Source organism: Haliotis asinina, chromosome 7, assembly GCF_037392515.1.
Source record: "Haliotis asinina isolate JCU_RB_2024 chromosome 7, JCU_Hal_asi_v2, whole genome shotgun sequence".
NCBI lineage: Eukaryota > Metazoa > Mollusca > Gastropoda > Lepetellida > Haliotidae > Haliotis > Haliotis asinina.
The window spans coordinates 35,196,060-35,202,061 of NC_090286.1; positions in this window are offsets into that span (position 1 = coordinate 35,196,060).

The following is a 6,002-nucleotide window of genomic DNA, read 5'->3' on the forward strand; positions in this document are numbered from 1 at the left end:
AAATGAATTGGGATTGGTGAACAAGCTTTTTACATTTACTTTTTTCCTGGGGATAATGTACCTTGCATCTTGGTGTCAGTTCAACAGTGATATCAAAAAGCTTTGTTGTTGCTTATATATCTATGATCTATATACTTTTTTCATGAATATTGACCAACACATATCTTGTAGAGAGTACAAGAATTTGGCTTGAGTATGTATATGTTTGACAGGGTAGTGACTAACATGAACCTGTGGACTAATCAAGCTTATCATGTCTTTGCTCTTGAGTTTGCTTTAGTTATTTTACAGATGAAGTTGACAGAAAAATATGAATGTGAGAATTATAAACAGTCAAGTCTCATTAGTCTAACATCGTCCACTGCTCAGCAAATTGTTGGATTCGGAACTCGGGATTGTCAGATTAACGAGACAAAATTATGTTAATTCAATTTGTTACCAACATAAGTGTTGGATAAAGCTGATTGTCAGATAGAGGTCAGATTAATGAGACTTGACTGTACACAGCTGACAATATTCTAAAGGCAGAATCTGTTTCAGAGTAGATGTTTTCCTATCAACAGGACAATCTGCAGGTTTATGAATTCACTATACAGTACTGCTTACACACTGATGACGTCTACAAATGTTGCTGAACAAATGAATCTGTATACAAGCATTTACTAGCAACACCATTTATATTGGACTTGCTGATATTACTTTTATCATGATTTCTTTTTTCAGGAAGACTTGTTTCTGTTTAATTCATCAGCTGTGGGTTCATTTGGAAATGGGTTTTTTTCTGACTATCTACACATTATTTTGAGCCATGAATGGTTTGAACCGACTTATAAGAAATGAAACACCTTAGATTTCATGTATACGATCTCATCAAATGTGATCTTTTACTCTGGTTTGATACCCATCTTCAGAGAATGGAATAAAGTGACATATTTGAGAGAGAGAAATGAAGTGACATAGTTTGCACTGATTTGATGCGTCTCCTCAGAGAGAAGTACGATGGGATATTTTCCTGCAGTTTGATCTGCAGATGGTGGTATGGAAGCAGATCTTTTACTGTTTTTGAGTATCTCATTCTGTCAGTTATGATCTGCTTAGCTCTTCATCACTGACAGAACCAATGTATGCGATTGTAGTGATTTGTTTCTTTTAAGCTGGTGTTTTCCTGATGCCTTATTTACTGGAACACATATTTGTCTTTAGACAATGTCATGTTTGGTGATTATGGAAATAAAGAATTACAAACTGGTATGTTGTATGTTTGTGTTGAAAGTCTGGTGTGACGGCAACGCGTCAGAAGCTTCGGTCTGCAATGTGTTGTGAAATAAGTATTTTACAGCCGCTTCACAAACGTAGTTTTCGCCTACCATTGAAGGTAAGGGACATACGCTAAAAATATCCAGTATCCTATATTTCTGCTTGACACGTCATTGACTGTACTCCTCTGCCCCACGAGGTTTAAATGCATAAAAATGTCAGTTGTAGATGATAGCCTCAGTACGAAATACTCTCCATCAAAGGTACACATGCTTTTATTGCCCGTTGTTTTATTGCCCTATGTTCTATGCTGCTAACCTAGTTTAGAGGCTGAGGTTGAGAAAGTGCCGGAGGCATTAGACAATATATTCATTACGATAACATCTATATTTCGTCCTATCAATGAGTTTCCAAAACACAAAAGTAGCATCGCCTCAGGCGAGTAGCCTAACCCCAAAACCTACATTGACCGCCAATACTGAAGGGTGTGGATTCCCGTGCAAAAATGTATCAACAAAAACAAAATACCATTAAAGGGATTTTGACTGACCCGTTTAATTGTAACTGAATGTAGGCCTGAGGAAATCTTTTCTTTGTTTGACACACTCGATTCGTCGTAACGCTTAGAGTATTGGACGGTGGGGCGGCAGGTTCTGTCGGACTGAATACTGACGTTTGGGGTGACAAAGTGGTCAAACATAGCCATGATAGAAAATGAATCACTGCACCTCGGGACTGGGGTGTTTGTTTGTCACAAAAAACGCGGGTTCTGTTCCCATGCCAAGAACATCTGGTTGAACCATATTAGTGTTTTCTCCTGACTACATGGTGAGTGAGTGAGTTTAGTTTTACGCCGCACTCAGCAATATTCCAGCCATATGGCGGTCTGTAAATCGAGTCTGGACCAGACAATTCGGTGATCAGCAACATGTGCATCAATCTGCTCAATGGGGAAACGATGACATGTGTCAACCAAGTCAGCGAGCCTGACCACCCGATCCCTTAAGTCGCCTCTCACGACAAGCACAGTCGCCTTTCATGGCAAGCATGGGTTGCTGAAGGCCTATTCTACCCCGGGACCTCCACAGGTTTCTGACTACATGGCTTACTATGACGTAGTGAGTGCCCAATGGTTAGATAATCAAACAGTAAATACATAATATTATGTAACAAAAGCAGTTTTCTCTTATGAATTTTGGAGGTAAGCAAATCCGGACCGTGTCCGAACAATGTACGCGTGAAGGTCAGGGGTAGAATTGGTCTTCAGTAACCGATGCTTGTCGTAAGAGGGATCGGATGGTCAGGCCCACTGACTTGGTTTACACATGTCATCATGTCCCACTTGCGTGGAACAATGTTCATGCTGTTAATCACTGGATTGTCTGGTTGTCGATTAGTACTTATTTGTCTCCGTCAGATAACTGGGATATTACCTAGTGCAGCATCCAACATCAAACCAAACATAAACGTTTTTGTGATCCAAAATAGATATATACCCAGAAATGTATCTAAATTCATATATCATGAATGCGAGAAAGTATCAAATCAAATGGTGCACCATCTTCACGACTTGTAATTACCTAACGTCCAACGCTTTTCAGCATGCATGGTCGCATAACGAGACTCATTTTAGGCACAGGAACGTGTTTTCCCCTAAAGAAAAAACAGCAAACAAATCCCAAATAACGGGTTTTCCAAACGCATATATCTATCGACACCTGGATCTCCAATTTGAAATACGTCTTGTTTTGTATTGCAGACAATCTGTCAAGTTTTATGTTCTTTACGATTGACCACCGTGACAATTAATTCTATCCAGACTCACCGTCACTCTTCGAATGTGCACCCTGTATAAAATTGAATGAGTTTAATGGATGCAACATGGTGACTCACCCGGCGTTGTGAATGAACCCTCTATGTCCTCCACCAGACCATGTCGAAACTGACATCAAAATGTCACTTTGTGTTGATGATTGGCACTTCTCGGAGTGTAGTATGTGATACTTAACTCTTGCAATCATTCCGTACGTCGCTTCAAGCTATCGCTCTTACAAAAGTCGATCTGATCATAATGAACTACTTGCTCCATCCTCAGGCCTTTTGTACAAGGAAACACATTGAATAATAACGGCAAGGGATTGGCAATTAAAACCCAATATATTTCACAGGATATAGTCATTTACGATTTAACTAGCCTGTGGTGTGTGAGAGAGTGAAAAGGCTGTCAGCTTCATTCGCATCGAGGTTTGTGGGTAAGTTTTGTTAAGTATTCAAACTGTTCGGTCAATTCACTTAGAGGGGGTCTCTTTATTAACGTTGTTTTGTGAGTATGTAGGGCAATACGCCGCTTTCAGCGATATTCCAGCAATAACACTGCCGGGGAGAGGGGGGCACCAGAAATGAACATTGTACCCATGTTACAACCCCGAATGATACATGGGTTAACATTGAAATTGGTATTTTAAATAAATCCGCAGTTTCCAGTTACGATAGTCTAATCTCAGACCATATGCACCTATATCATACAACTCAAACAGGCAGCGGAGTAGCACATATGTTAAAGCGTTCGGTCGTTGCATCAACGACCCTAGTTTGATTCCCCCCATGGGTTCAGTGTGTGAAGACCACTTCTGGCCTCATCCTCCATGTAATTGCATTATTGCTAAAGCGGCTTAAAACCGTATTTTAAGGAGAGATGATACCTAAATGGTCAAGTTAATGTAGTTAATGGTTATAAGTACCATGATATAATGTTTAATTCAACACTAAATATCGACAAAAGTATTTCTGACTTACCACTGCGAGAGAAACATCATTACTTAAAATGATGTCGGTTTCGCATAAACTTGGAGTTATTACATCAAATATATTTTTCGAATTATTTGACACCCAAATACAGCCAATTCTGTTGTATGGATCTGACATGTGGGGTTACCAAAGATTAGAATGTTTAGGAAGATTCACCTCCTGGCATGAAACAAATTTCTTCGTGTTTGATTAGGAACTCCAAATGATATGATATATGGAGAATGTGGAAGATACCCACTTTATATTATTTCGCAAATAAAATGTCTAAAACATTGGCTTAATATCATCCATATGACAGGACAACGGCTTCCTAAAATAGCTTATGACGTGCTCTTTCATCCAGATAATATCGGTAAGTTTACATGGTATCGCATATAAGGACACTACTATTTTTACATGGATATAGGATTGTCTGGTTTAATCGATCTGTTGGGGATCTATATCCATTTCTAAATGATTTTTCGTAAAGTAGCTATAAATAGGTTCTATCAGTTATGGCCATGCAGCTTAGAAACGGTTCAGATCTTTATTAGTTTAACAAATAGTAACCTAAGAAATATGTATATGAAATACAAACTTGGCTTGTCAAAACTAATGATTAACTCTGGACGGAATATATCACTTGAAAGAATGCAAAGAATTTGTCCATTGTGTAACTCTGCTATAGAAGACGCAATACACTTTACCTTTGAATGTCCTTATTCTGCAGAATAACGAGCTAAATACACACCAGAACGTTTCTTGTCTAAGACGAGTAGAATAGGGCTTGCTTCTATTTTGTCATCGAATGATATCGATGTAATATTCATATGCTCTATTTGTAAAACATAGAATGAAACTGATGCAATAAATCACTCTTGACTTGACTTGACAAAAGTCATCGGAGTAGCACATAGGTTAAAGCGTTCGCTCGTTACACCTACGACCCTGGTTCGATGGTGACTAATATGAAAGCAGCTGATCATCCCTACTAGTTTGTCATAGTTACCTAACTTCAAACGCCACTCAAAGATAAAGTTAAGTCCGCGTGATAAACGTCCTCCTTAATAAATGTCAGACAGTATTGCCCATAAATATTTCAAATGTAATAAATAAATCCAATCAAGATTAGCGATGTATTACAGCATTCTTCTCACTGTGGAGATCACTCGGTGTCTTATATCCTTCAGTCGCCGCCCTCAGGTTAGGAATAACATAAGTGGGTAAGTACAAGCCCATTGTACCTTAGTGATTAATCTCTACCGTAGCAACTTCTTCATTATGTCTGGCGTCAAAGGTCATCCACTTGAGTGCCGGACATCAAAAGACCCGTTATATAATAGGAATACTGTTTGCGTATGTATTAACTGTGTACTGATGTAATTCAGTTAATCCTTGTGACAGAGACTAGAACAAAGCAGTATTCCATGGGATAGATAGACGTCGGGGATGTACAATAGTTATGTTTGCTATAGATAAGGATAGATTTGGTCTCAAAGAGATAAATGAAATTCAAACTGGGAACAACCTCTGTTCACGGGTCAGATGACTCGAAGTTTGAAACGTATAAATGAATTGAATGAACTGAGCAAGCATACACTTCTTTCGCGGAGGATTCTGTCCCATTGTGCTGTACTATGGCGCTATTTGCTTATGATGTTGATCACTGGATTGTGTTGTTCAGATTTGATTATGTACAGGTCGTCATCATATAGCTGGAATAGTGCTGAGTGCGTCTCACACGTATCTCAGAGTCTTGTCGGCGTCTTTCCCGTGTTTCACCATGTCTCACCTCTATCTCACCTGTGATTCATCTGTGTCTCATCCGACTCACAGCTGGATCTCATCCGCACCTTACCTGTGGCACAGCAGTGGTTCACCTGTGAGTGACTTGACCAGTTTAACAGTCTCTGAAATGAGCATATTTTACAGACAAATAAGATCATAGTTAGCATCAT